This window comes from Propithecus coquereli, unplaced genomic scaffold (genome assembly GCF_000956105.1).
Source record: "Propithecus coquereli isolate 6110/MARCELLA unplaced genomic scaffold, Pcoq_1.0 Scaffold85, whole genome shotgun sequence".
NCBI lineage: Eukaryota > Metazoa > Chordata > Mammalia > Primates > Indriidae > Propithecus > Propithecus coquereli.
Genome location: NW_012154729.1, coordinates 741,618 through 755,334, shown reverse-complemented (window position 1 = coordinate 755,334; position 13,717 = coordinate 741,618).

Sequence of the window (13,717 nt, the reverse complement as noted above, 5' to 3'; positions counted from 1 at the left end):
AAAAGAAAGCTAAGCAAAAAAGCCAAATTTCCAGGAATCTGATGGTCAGAATAGCTGAAAAAGAGTAAACAAGGGATTGGTTATTAAATTTCCACTGTCCTTAATATCAAGAATGTGGTTAAGTAATATTCCAAATTACTTATAAACCTTTAAGACATTTACTAATTTAATAAGTAGGTTCATGTGTTTTTATTAGGTGAAATTCTCCTGAAAGTGTCTTGTGTTTTAAAAAGTGTATGTCTTTAGACTTTTCTGCTGGGGATTATATTAGAAAGTTTAATCAAATTATAAAAAATTATGATAGAAGTATTCATACTGACTCTCTTTGGAATGATAGTATAGTAGTAGATATATAAGGAAATACTAGAATGAAAACATCTGGGACAATTAAACCTATAGTTAGTGTTGAAAAATTCATCTTTACATAAGGCAGTGACATGAATATTCTCTAGATATATTTGAAATTTTAATGTTGGCATGTAAAGGGTTATTTGAAAATAAAACTATTTTACTGTTCATTTGTTTTGAAAATTTTATTTCTACTTTCAGAAGAAAAATATAGTATCTTGGAAAAATTATACGTTTACTTGTAGTTTATTAAAGTGTTTTTCCTAATTTCTCCTATATATATTTCTGGTCCCTACTTGTACCAGTGGAGTTGTAGTGTATTTTATTAAAAAAAATAACCTTGGGAAAAAAATTGTCTGACTCTTCATTAAATAATATTCTTTATATCACTAGTAATACAATTTATAATATCAAACATCTTTAAATCTCTTTAATGAGTTAATCCATGTGAGTCCCTTAGAATAGTTCCTAGCACATAGAAAGTGCTCAATAGCTATGCTCATCATTATCATCTTTTAACCTTTTTTAGAACCTTTCAGTTGAAAAGAAAGCACGCTATGTTGTTTTTATCCATTAGCCACAGACCTTATTGTGAAACTTGTGCTGTTTTCCAAGTAAAAATATTAGAAATTTATGATAGCCAGTGTTTTATTTTTTCTTGTGTTAATAAAGTCAAATAACTATGTAAAGTCAAATAACTGTATTAAAAAAATCATGATAAAGTAATATTGTGGATTGTGACAAAAAGTTGTATTTGTTCCATCATTTGGAGTTGGTGTCGCATGCAGAAGTGCCACATTTTGCCCATATCTTGTTCTCGTAGTATGTATTTTTTTTAAAAAAGGGGAGCCCTGAATCATGATGTTAAAAACTAGAAAACATCTTAGTTTGTTGTGATGGATTTTTCTCTGTGTAGGTTGCATTGGACAAATAATTACATTTTAACACCAGACAGATGCAGTTTGCAAGTCATTGTACATTTTGCTGCAAATGTCCATTTGTAGAGCAACACTTAGAGGCAGATCATTGATTCTAGCAGGAATGGAAGGAGGCCTGAGGGCTTGAATTCTTGAGACAAGAAAAGTCTGATGGTCTTTTCCAAACAATGCAAGTTTTGGAGATTCTTGAATATGACAAAACATATTAATTATGCAAGAAATAATGGTCCATTTGTTATCCCTGCCTGGATGTTAAATTCAAGACGTAAAAATTTGAACCTATTATTTATATTTTGCACTCCCTCCTCCCAACCCCAACAAACTTGTTCTTCTGTTTCTGTTTCTTATCTCAGTTCATCCCATCATCCTTTTGTTCAAGCTAGAATTCTTACAGTCATCTTTTACCTCTTAAAAAAATTTCCTTTTCTCTCTTCCCTGCCAAGTTAATTTAATTTAATTTACAGTCTGTAGATCCATGTCTTACATCAGCTTTGGAAAATTCTCAGCTATTATCTCTTAAGGTATTGCTTTGGCTCCATTCTCTACTGTCTTTCTAAGAGTTCAGTTAAATGTATTCTAGATTATATGCAAGTCTCTTAATGTCTCTTCTATGTTTTTTAGCCTTTTGCCTATATATGTGTCATTCCAGATATTTTCTTCTGACTTATTTTTCAGTTTCTCACGTATTTTTATATTTCTTACTTCAGGGAGGCCTAACAGGGAAAAATCCACCCATTGTGTTCTTAATTATTAGTTACTGTATTTTCAGTTCTAGAATTATTATTGGTTCTCTTTCATTTCTGTTATGTCTTTTAAAAAATATTTCCAGGTCAGGTGTGGTGGCTTATGCCTGCAATCTTAGCACTTTGGGAGGCCTAGGTAGGAGGATTGATTGAGGCCAGGAGTTAGAGACTAGCCTGAGCAAGAGTGAGACCCTGTTTCTACAAAAACCAGAAAAATTAGCTGGGTGTGGTGGTGTACACCTATAGTCCTAGCTACTCAGGAGACTGAGGCAGGAGGATCGCTTGAGCCTGAGAGTTTGAGATTGCTGAGAGCCATGATGATGCCACTGCACCCTAGCCTAGGCAACAGAGCTAGACCCTGTCTCTAAATAAATAAATAAATTCCAGTTCTCTGCTAAAGGACTATGCTATATGATTTTCAATCATATATTTTATAGTAAGCTAATTGCTTTAAAGTCTGATCAATGCCAGTATTTGGAGACCATGTCATTCTGTTCCTATTTTCTGTTGGTTTTGCTGTTTCTTGTTTGTATTATCTTAACTGGGTCTATGCCTGGTTTTCTTTGATTATATCGGACATTGTATTTGAAAAACTTTTCATAGAAATAATTTTAGTCTTTAAGATAATGCTTTTTTTCCCCCCTCCAGGGAAGTTATTGTTTGCTTCTCCCAGGAGCACAAGGCATTAACAATCTGGGATCACTTAAGTCCAGTTGAAGGGCCTGAGAATTCCAGGCCACTCAGGTGACTTGAAGGTGTGCAACAGGCTGTGTGAAGGCTCCTTTACTTCCAGTTCACCCTTACTCCTACAACCCACACTGCTGTGTTTTCACCAGATTCCAACTTTTGTTCCCATACCAGGCTATCAAATACTGGCCTTGTCAGAATTAACAAATGCTTCCAGGTAAAAAAGTGGCCTCATATGTTGAGTTCACTTCTCTGGATTTTCATCTTCTCTGAAGGTCAAATGGTAGCCTGGAAATTTTTCACTACCATGTAGGTCTTCCAATGCTTTTGAGCAGAATTAAAAAAAAAAATGTTTTGTTTTGCTTTCCTAGTGTGAAGATTGGTCTGAATGACCTAGTCTGCTATTAATGGACACTGACATTGCTTAATTTTATTTTCACAAATTCTCTCAAAGGGACCTATTTCTCTAGGGATAGTGTGACAATAAATTAAACCCCAAATCTCAGTGGTTTAATACAGCAAATGTTTAGTTCTCTCTTGTTTTACAGCCTGAATGTGGGTTAGGTTGGGGTGGGTTAGAGTAGAGGCTTGTTCCAGACAATCACTGAGGTACCCAGGATTGACTTTTCTCCATTCACCATCCTGTAGTTAACTATTTGGAACATATAAACTCTGACATCACCACGAAAGGGGAAGGGAGAAGGAGGCACACTGGGTTTTCACTGCTTCACTTAGAAATAACGCTGTCACTTTTGGTCCCTGACAATTGACCTACACTAGCCATGTAGTCCTAACCTAATTTCGAGGTTAGCTAGGGAGTAAAAGGGAGCATGTAGATTAGTGAGTAAGTACTAATTACATCTGCCACTCAGCTCTAGCCTTGTTTCAGGATCTTATGACCTCTCACTTAGCATGTTGAAAGAGTCTCCTTGCCCCAAGTGTCATAAATGATGTAATGCTGCTATGTGACATTCTGGGAGATCTGAACTAGATTGTAGGGAGCAAATCTTTGTAGGGGAAAGAGTTTTGAGTCCCCTCCAGGAGAGACCAGAGGACTCAAAGACATCAATTCATTGGAATAAAATAGATTCTGACCTGATTCAAACCCGAGTTAATAACCACATGGGCTAACTTGAAGGGACAGGGAAGTTGAGCTTTCCTTTTGATTACATGTAGTGCTGTGTCCCAGGCCTTATACCTAAGCCCTCTCCATACATAATCTCATTTATTTCTCAAGGCAACCCAGTTGAAAAGGCTCAATGATTTATTCCCAAGCATTTATCAATAAATACATGGTATCTCAGAGCAGAATTTAAATTCAAGCCTCTAAAGGCCATATTTTAATCTTAATCCTTAATTAAGATGAATAATTTAATCTTATTCTTAATTTTTAAATTCTTAATTTAACCTTAAATCTAATCAAGATTAGATGCATATTTTAGTCTAATCTTAATTAAATTATAATCTTAATTGTTAACTTTTAATCTGTTCTCCACAGCTTCTCCTGGCTGGCAGTGTTTCCGGACAAGGGTGTTCTCAAAGTCACGAGAGTGCCCCAGTTATTTCAGTGAGGTGTGATGAAACTCATGGAATGAGCCCTGCCAGTTTAGTCCAGACCCCAGGATAGGGACAGGTGAAAAACCAGACGAACCTGTGAGATCCCTCTTCTCACCTACTGCTGGACTGGAATGAGACTTGAGAACTTGCTGCATTTCCCCTATTTCCCTGGCTACACGTGTAGGTAAGATAGGATGATTGCACCCAACACTTACTGGGCTTGTGTGTGTTGGGGGCGGGAGGTTTGCCAGGGGGCCGAATTTTTCCCAGGCATCCCAGGTAAGGAAACAACACTGTCCAGCCACTCAGTACATACCCTGCGTAGAATAGGTGCTCAATGGATACGTTCTTCAAAATCTGATGTGATGTTTAAGGAAGATTGTGCTGGTCATAGCACTCAAGTTGACTTGTTAAACAGGGCAGATTAAATGTGAGTATTTGTATCTGCTTTCTAAAATTATAAATTTTTTAAAAACCGCATAAACCTGCCAGGATGATGTGAAAGAGGGAGAAAAGTCACATTTGGGAAGCTGAATGGGGATGCCTGAGTCTTAACTGACTTCAGCAGAATCGAGTGAAAACAGAAGAAAGCTGTTTCATGATACCACACCCAGGAAAGCGGCAACATTGAAGGCGTCAGCACCAGGTACCTCTGGAGGACAGAATGAGGGGAATGGAGTGGGGCTGGAAGAGGAGGGCTGGAAACATAGGATTGGTTGAAAGTTAGGGGTGTCAGATTTAGCAACCCTGTTAAAAGTGCATGGAAGGAGCACTTACAACCCCAGAGTCTCTCCCACCAGCTCAACCAAGAAAATGCCCCTCTCCATACCTAGTGGAAGATGGGGGGTTTTGTTTTCAGGATGGGGAACTCTGGACTCAAGAAAACCCATCATAGCTGAATATTAGCTCCTAAAGTTAGAGATTTTAGTCTATTTTGGTTATTGATGTATCTTGAGTACCTAGAGAGGTCTAGCATTTAATAGCCACTTAGTAAATATTTGTCAAATGAATGAATGAATGAACAAACTTTATTGAACACAGGGAAATTAATTAAAAGTTTGCATGCTGAACACTGAAAATTTCCCGATCCTTTCTTGGGCTGACCTTCCAAAATGCTGCCAGTCTGACTCAAATCCCCTCGGCAAGGGAATTAGAGGAATCGTGGGGTGAGGCATGGGAACTTGCATACTAGGAAAAAGGTCTTACAGCTATTGACATTTGGGGGTTTCCCCATCAAAATATGCAGATCCCTGCCCAATCTTTGTATGGGGCCTACCCACCAAGCTTTGCCCATGGGAATAGAAATCCTATTATTTATTAATCCATTCACTCATTCATTGAACAATTAGCACCCGTAATGAACACCTCAATTTTTGAGCACCTATAATATTCTAGGCATTAGGGATAGAAAATAAGTGAATGAAACAAGTCTTTACTCTCATGGATCTTACATTCTAGAGGATAGACATGAAAAATAAGGCCACTGACTAGTAAATCCAGGACCTAGCCTGTCCGAGAGTGCTAAGAACAAATATAAAACAGGTAAGGGGGTGGGGGTGTGAGGCTGGTGCTAGGCTGAGTGTTCAGGGATGAAGTTACCATGAGCAGAGAACTGGAGGCAGTCGTTTGGGGCAAAGGGTTCCAGGCAGAGGCAAAAGCAAGAACAAAGCCCTGAGGTGGGGACATGCTGGGCAAATCTCAAGAACAGCAAGTCCCTTAAAGTGGTCAGATTCTGGACATATTTTGAAGGAAGAGGAACATTTGCTAAGAAGCAGGAGACTAGAGAGGAGCGGGATTTGTGGGGGAAGGAATCAGGAATTTTGACTTGATTGATTTTGGAGTTTTACTTGCCAGTTGATATCCAAGTGGAGATTTCAACTGGGCAGTGGAAATACAGTCTGGAATTCAGGGCAAAAGTCAGAGCTGGAGCTATAACACTTGTGAGTCATCGTATCACATTGTTGTCACATAAGGCCAGGAGATGAGATGAGATTATCAAGATTCCGGTGCAGAGAACATGACTGAGCCCTGGGGACACTCCAGCATAGAGAGATCAGGAAGATGAATAGAAACTAGCAGAAGAGATGGAGAAAGCAGGTAGGGGATGGGGGAACCCAGAGAGAGTGGCGTCCGTGGCCGAGTGAAGCAAATATGGTGTGGAAGAGGGAAGAGAGCACGGTCAGTGTGTCAAAGCTTCTGCTGGGTCAAGTAGGATGAGACGACATGCAGCTCATTGGCGACCTTGACAGAAACAGTTTCAGTGTAGCGGTGAGGACAAAACCCTGAATGGAGCCTGTTCAGTAAAGGGTGGGATTTTTATTGTCTTCCTCTTGCTTGTGAACAGACAGCCAGGGACTGCCAGACAGTTCAGGAGAGTTTCCCACATGAAAGACAGAGGCCAACACGAGCAGGGAGAAAGGTGCTTGGAGGAAATCAGACATCACAGGGAGTAGAATAAATCTGAATTTAAAAGAGAAGAAAAGATATCGTGTGCATGTGACAAAAATAGAATTCTATTTTCAAAAAAAGGAAGATACATCCAGAGGAAAAGCAAATGGGGCTAGAGAAAATCTTGAGTCTGGGAGGTCATTTAGGAGTCTGTTACAATAATTTAGAAGTGAAGGCCTGGACCAGAATTTAGGCGATGGAAATGGGGAAGAGAAGTTATAGAAAACATTAAAAGAATATTTTTTTCTAAAAAATGTAATATATGCTCCTTATAGAAAAGTCTTAAAATATAGATAAATATATTGAAGAGAATAAAAATTACCCTACTATTATAGTAGATATAACTTTTAACACTTAGGCACATATGCCTCCAGTCTTACTTCTATACGTATGTATTTTTGAACAAAATTGGGATCATACTGTATATATAGTTTCATATCCTGCCTTTTGCACGTAGCCATACATAATAAATTCCCATGTCTATAAATATTATTTGAGAACATGATTAAAAAAAATCACTGAGATATTATTTACATAAAGTAAAATGCACAAATCTTAGGTCTACTGCTTAATTTTTACCCATGTAGAAATACACCTGTGTAACCACTCCCCAGTGGTAACCACTATTCTGATTTCTATGGTTGCCTGAACTTGAGCTTCATATAAATGGAATCATACAGAATCAGCTCTTTTGAATCCTACTTCTTTCTCTCAATATAGTATTTTAAAAATTGATCTGTGTTATTGTGTTTACCAATAGTTTGTTTTTTTTAATTTATGTATAATATTACATTGTATGGATATACCCAAATTTATTTATCTACTCTCCTATTGATAGCTATTTGGGTTCTTTCTAATTGTTTTTGAAGGGGGCTATTGTGAATAAAGCCTCTATTATTCTTGTCTTTTTGTGAGCATGTTTATATTTTTCTACAAGTGGAATTGCTGGGTCACAGGGTAGGTATATGTTTAGTTTTGTAGGAAACTGCCAAATCATTTTCTACAGTGCTTGGACAATTTTACTTTTCTACTTTTTTTTGAGACAGGTTCTCGCTCTGTTGACTAGGCTGGAGTGCAGTGGCACCATCACAGCTCACAGCAACCTCAAACTCCTGGACTCCAGTGATCCTCCTGCCTCAACCTTTTGAGTAGCTGGGACTGTTGGTGTGCACCACCACACCCTGCTAATTTTCTATTTTTTTGGTAGAGATGGGTTCTTGCTGTGTTGCTCAGACTGGTCTCAAACTCCTGACCTCAAGCGATCCTCCTGCCTCGGCCTCCCAAAGTGCTGGGATTACAGGCCTGAGCCACTGCATCTGGCCTACCATTTATGAATACAAGTTCCAATTACTTCATATCCTTGCCAGTGAGAATGTGGCTTTAATGACCGAATGGTAGTATTTCACATTATACACCTAGACCAGTTGTTAGATGTTTAGATGTCAGTTGTTGGATGTTTTAGGCAATTTCTAAATTTTCACTATTATAAATAATAGTAAAGTCCTTGATTATAAATCCTTGACTTCATCTGTAGGAGATATTTTCAAGGGAAAATTAACCCAACTTTCCATTTCTATATTGTCTATCATTCTGTAAGTAACTGCTTATATTTATTAGCAACAATAACAGAATTGATAATGCAAACATGCAGCTGTCTGAAAAACGATTTCAAGGTGGCTTTGAAATGCATTTCTTTCATAGTTACATTCGAAGTGGAAAGATAACTGAAATTCCAGGGCTTGAAAACACTTCAAAGCCAGGCATAGTGGTGCCTGCCTGTAGTCCCAGCTACTTGGGAGGATGAGGTGGGAGGACAGCTTGGGCCCAGGAGTTCGAGTCTAGCTTGGGCAACACAGTGAGACCCTAGATCTAAAAATAAATAAATGAATAAATAAATAAATAACCCTTCAAACACATGAATATCCCAAGATAATAGTATCTCTCTCTCTTTCTATTTCTCCTCTTCTGTTCCCTGCCCTCTCCTGCCCTCTCCTCCTTTTTCCTCTCTCTCTCTCTCTCTCTCTCTGTCTTTGTCTCTGTCTCTGTCTCTCTCTCTCTCTCTCTCCCCCTTCTCCCTCTCCCTCTTTCTCTCCCTCCCTCCCTTTCACTTTCCCTCCCTCCACATACACATATCCACTTATTTTTTCTGGATTCTGAAATAAAGTTTGAGTTAAGCTAAATCATGACAACAAACCACTAACTTGAGAGAACTTTGACCCTTTCAGCCATTTTGCATGGTAGCTTTTGTAGAAACATGGCGATCTGGCTTGAGAGGAGCTGCCAGGTGGATCCACTTCCCTTTCCTCCTCAGCTTTCCCCAATGAAGCTGGATAGCACCATCTTTTGGCCAGAGCTCATGGCGGAGCAGGACTAACCCCTCTTACCAAAACTAGAGGAGGGGGCCGAGCTTTTCTGGTGAATCTCCTGCTTTGCCACACATCTCATATGGAGAGACTGTCACAGGGAAGGAGGAGCTACTACTGTCAGATCCTAAAGCTGGATGAGCCACTGTTGTTCTGGCTGGTGTTGGTGTCGGAGTAGCTACCCCGATGCCCTGAGGTGAGACCTTCAGAATTCTCAATTGGCTCAAGCATCTGGCTTTCTCTTCTCACCTTCTATTTCCCTCGTGTAACTTCCTTTCTTTGTTCTCTATCATATTTCACCTGTCTCTTTCCTTTCATTTGGATTTATCTTCTCTTTCTTATCCTTCTCCACACTTCCCTTCTTCTTTCTCTAATAGATTAACTGGAGGAGTTTGGCTTACAGTGGTGGAGTGGTCAGGTAGGTGAGAATATTTCCAGTTTATTTTTGTATCATCTTTTCCCGCCATTCCAAGTAGTGACTGTAAGATATGGGAATTAAATAGATAAACTCATTTCGAAAGAACTTGTGTAGTTTCCTTTCAAGCCATATAACATCTGACTATAGTATGTAATAAAGCATGATGATGAACACCCCCCAAAATAATGTTAACATCCTTGAGAAATTAATGGAAAACACGATGAGGTATTGTGAATAAATACCCATAAAGGCTGGTTACATATTATTACTTAAAGAACCATTTAAAAAATAACGCTATTTATATAACCCAAATGAATCTCATTTTTCTGCAAATCAAATAATTATGCACAGCAAGAGCCAACATCTTGGCTTTTACTAATTACAGAACTTTTTCAAAGAATAGCTTTTTATGTTTTAAGAGTGCTGGTTGTTTTAAAGTTGTTACCAAGATTGCATGTTAAAGATCATCTTTCAGTCTTTCACATTTTCAAATGATGTAATACTTCCTTGATTATTTTAGCATAGCATAGAATCAAAACACCACAGTTTAGAGTTCACAGATATTTACTTTTTAATCTTCTTCTTTAGGAACACATTTCATAACGAGTTCTGGCCCAAAATGCAATACTGGTTTTCATCAGATTTTTAAAATTCTAATCTTATCTGAAATGAGGTAAAGAGTCAAATAACTTTTGGCTTTTTTGTTTAGTGTTCGTGCTTTCACATGATTTTAATATGCTTGAGGATAAGCTTTCATTTTGAGGAAATAAGTTTAAGGCCCCCATGAGCCAACATATTCCTGTAAGCTGTACTCTCTCTCTCTCATGAAGGCCATAATATTTTTATATATTTTTGGAAAGATTGAAGTTCTTATGGATGATGAAACAAAATTGGTCTTTAAAACATAAAAATGTTATTTTGCTCCTTGTTTAAAACTCCAAAGATTTCTATATTACTTGTCTATCGTTGCAGAACAAACCATCATTAAGTGTTTATGTTTTCAGAATACAAAACTATTTATTTGCTCACAATTTTATGGGTCAGCAATTTGGGTTGGGCTCAGCTAGATGGTTCTTCTGCTGGTCTCCTCTGGGTCACTATTATGACTGTAGTCATCTTATGCCTGACTACGGCTGGATGGATTAGATAGCCCCATGGGCAGTCGATGCTGGTTTTGACTGGGGTGCCCTGGTTCTCCCCTATGTGTCTGTTCATCCTCCAGTTGGCTAGACTGGGATTTTTTACATGGTGAACTCTAAGCAGCATTATAAGGAGAGAATGGAAGCTATAGGACCTGTAGAGGCCAAGTCTCAGGTGTCCCACAATGTCACTTCTTCCACATTCTCTTGCTTACAAGGCAACGCCCAGTTCAAGGAGAGGGAAAATAGACTTTACCTCTAGTCGAGAGGAGCCTCAAAGTTACATTGCAAAACAACATCCTTACAGGGATGCAAGGATTATTTGGTCATCTTTGCAAATGATCTACCACAGCTTCTGATCACAATTAGAATATAAAACAAATTTTTACTCTGGCCTACAAGTCCCTACATCATCTGATGCCTACCTTCCTTTTCAATTTTGTATTCTTCTATTCTTCCCTTTGTTCGCTGGCCTTTCTGTTACTCAAACTTACTCACCTTGCAGTTTCCTCTGTCTGACGTGCTTCTTCCTCAAATCTTGGCTCCCTTTCACTATTCAGGTCTTGGTTCAATGTCATTTCCTCAGAATGTTTAAAGTTGCTCTTCTACTTTCTTTTTTTTTTTTCGAGACAGAATCTCACTTGTGTTGCCCAGGCTAGAGTGCCGTGGCGTCATCCTCCTCAAACTCCTGGGCTCAAGTGATCCTCCTGCCTCAGCCTCCCGAGTAGCTGGGACTACAGGCATGCGCCACCATGCCCGGCTAATTTTTTCTATATATTTTTAGTTTTCCGATTAATTTCTTTCTATTTTTAGTAGAGATGGGGTCTTGCTCTTGCTCAGGCTGGTTTCGAACTCCTGAGCTCAGACAATCCACCTGTCTCGGCCTCCCAGAGTGCTAGGATTACAGGCATGAGCCACCGTGCCTGGCCGCTCTTCTACTTTCTTAACTACTTTTTATTTTTATTACTGTATACACTTTTATCTATTTTGTCACTCTCTGAAATTACCTTATTTTTAAAAAGATATACTTTTTATTTATTTTCCCACTGATATAAGTTCTATGAGAGCTAGGGCTTTGTCTGTCTTGTTTATTCCTATATGCACAGGGATTAAAATAGGTCTACAGAAATGGTTCCCAACATCAACTATACTTTATTATAGAAATATCCCAAAGGTGGGGCAATGCCCAGGCTGTACTGCAGACAACTGGTTCTAAATGGGGCCAAGTGGTCCTAAAGAGCACACAAGGTTAAGAACCATTGGCCTGGGCTGAGTGTGGTGGCTCAAGCCTGTAACCCCAGCATTTTGTGGGGCTGAGGCAGGAGGATTGCTTGAGGCCAGGAGTTTGAGACCAGCCTGGGCAACATAGCAAGACCCCATCTCTACAAAAAATAACAATAATAATTTTAAAAAGGAACTACTGGCTTCACTTGAGAAACTTCATAGAAGAGATGGAACCACGGATTGGGTCTTAAAGAGAAGGTAAGATTTCAAGAGGTGGAGGAAAGAAGGCATACCTGTCAGGGTGGGCATAGGAGAAGCAAGGGAGAAAGAAAATGGATGTTGCAGAAGGAGCCAAGAATAGGCCTATAAACTTGATTCAATAAGCAGCTGGTGATTGACTATTCTTCCTGAATTTTCCAAGCGAGATCTGGTTTGAAATATTTTGTTCCATTTTCCACTTAAACCAACAAAACATCTTTTAACATTTCAGCATCCAAACTCAATTTTTAATGCAGAAGCAGCATAAAAACCATAGTCAAATGACAAATCTCTCTTTTTTTTCCCTCAAAAAATATATTCTCTGATATGGGAAATGCATGGAGGAAGCTGCTTTAGATTCTTAAGTGGGGCACAGAAGTGATGAAAATGTTGTGTTATGGTTGGTCTGTTAGAACAGATTGGAGATTAGAGACAGGAAAAGGAGAGAGGTAGGAAGCCCAGACAGGTTGATGTATTTATCCAGGTGATGTGGATAAGTCTCATGGTGATGGGGACAGAAAAGTTGAGGGTAGATGTGAGAGGCATTTGGAAGAAAGAAGCAAGTCACAACCCATGATTACGGCTCAGTAGTGTCACAGCTGTTAGAGAAGGGTAGTCTTATTCTCCTGGGTTAAATTGTTCTGGGTGAGCATCAACATTGATCAATTTAACAGAATTAACTTCACTTGGTGCTGTGTGTTACCTGAGGGGAGGAAAGTGGTAGGACAAGGAACAGAGAGAAAAAGCCATTTTCCTGGCCCTGGTTTCCAAAAACCTCAATCCTTTCTGCAAAAAAAAAAAAAAAAAATTGAGATATAATTCACATACCATAAAACTCACTTCTTTAAAGTGTAGGATTCAATGGTTTTTAGTATTAATGTAGTCACAAGGTTGTGTAACCAACACCACTGTGTAATCCAGAACATTTTTATCACTCCAAAAAGAAATCCTGTACCCATTAGCAGTCACTCCCTATTCCCACCCCCATCCCCTGGCAACCACAAATCTACTGTCTGTGCCTATGGATTTGCCTATTGTGAACATTTCATATAAATGGGATTGTATAATATATGTTCTTTTGTGTCTGGCTTCTTTTATTTACCATAATATTTTCAGGGTTCGTCTGTGTTGTAGCATGTATCAGTACTTTATTCCTTTTCATGGCCAAATAATATTCCATTATATGGGTGTACTATATTTTGTTTATTTATTCATCAGTTGGACATTTAGGTTGTTTCCACTTTTCCGCTATTATGAATAATGCTTAAGCCCTGCATCTTTGAGATAGCCTTTACTACTACTTCATGAGCCATTTTCAGTATTTCAAGAATACTGCTGGGAACATCTCATTGGCTCACACAATTTTTAGAATGATGCAGTTAAAATGGAAGAGCATTCCATTCATTTTTTCAAAACCCTCCAATGGCTCCCTTTTCACTCAGGGTAAAAGCTGATCCTGAACACAAACTCCAAGACCCTCTTCAGCTTGTTCTCCTGACTGTCCTGTTCTCTGTCTCAGCCGCACTGGGCTTCCAGTTTTCCAGGTGATCCTCTAACACCTGGGCACCTCCCTTCTCAGGACCTGTTCCCCTTG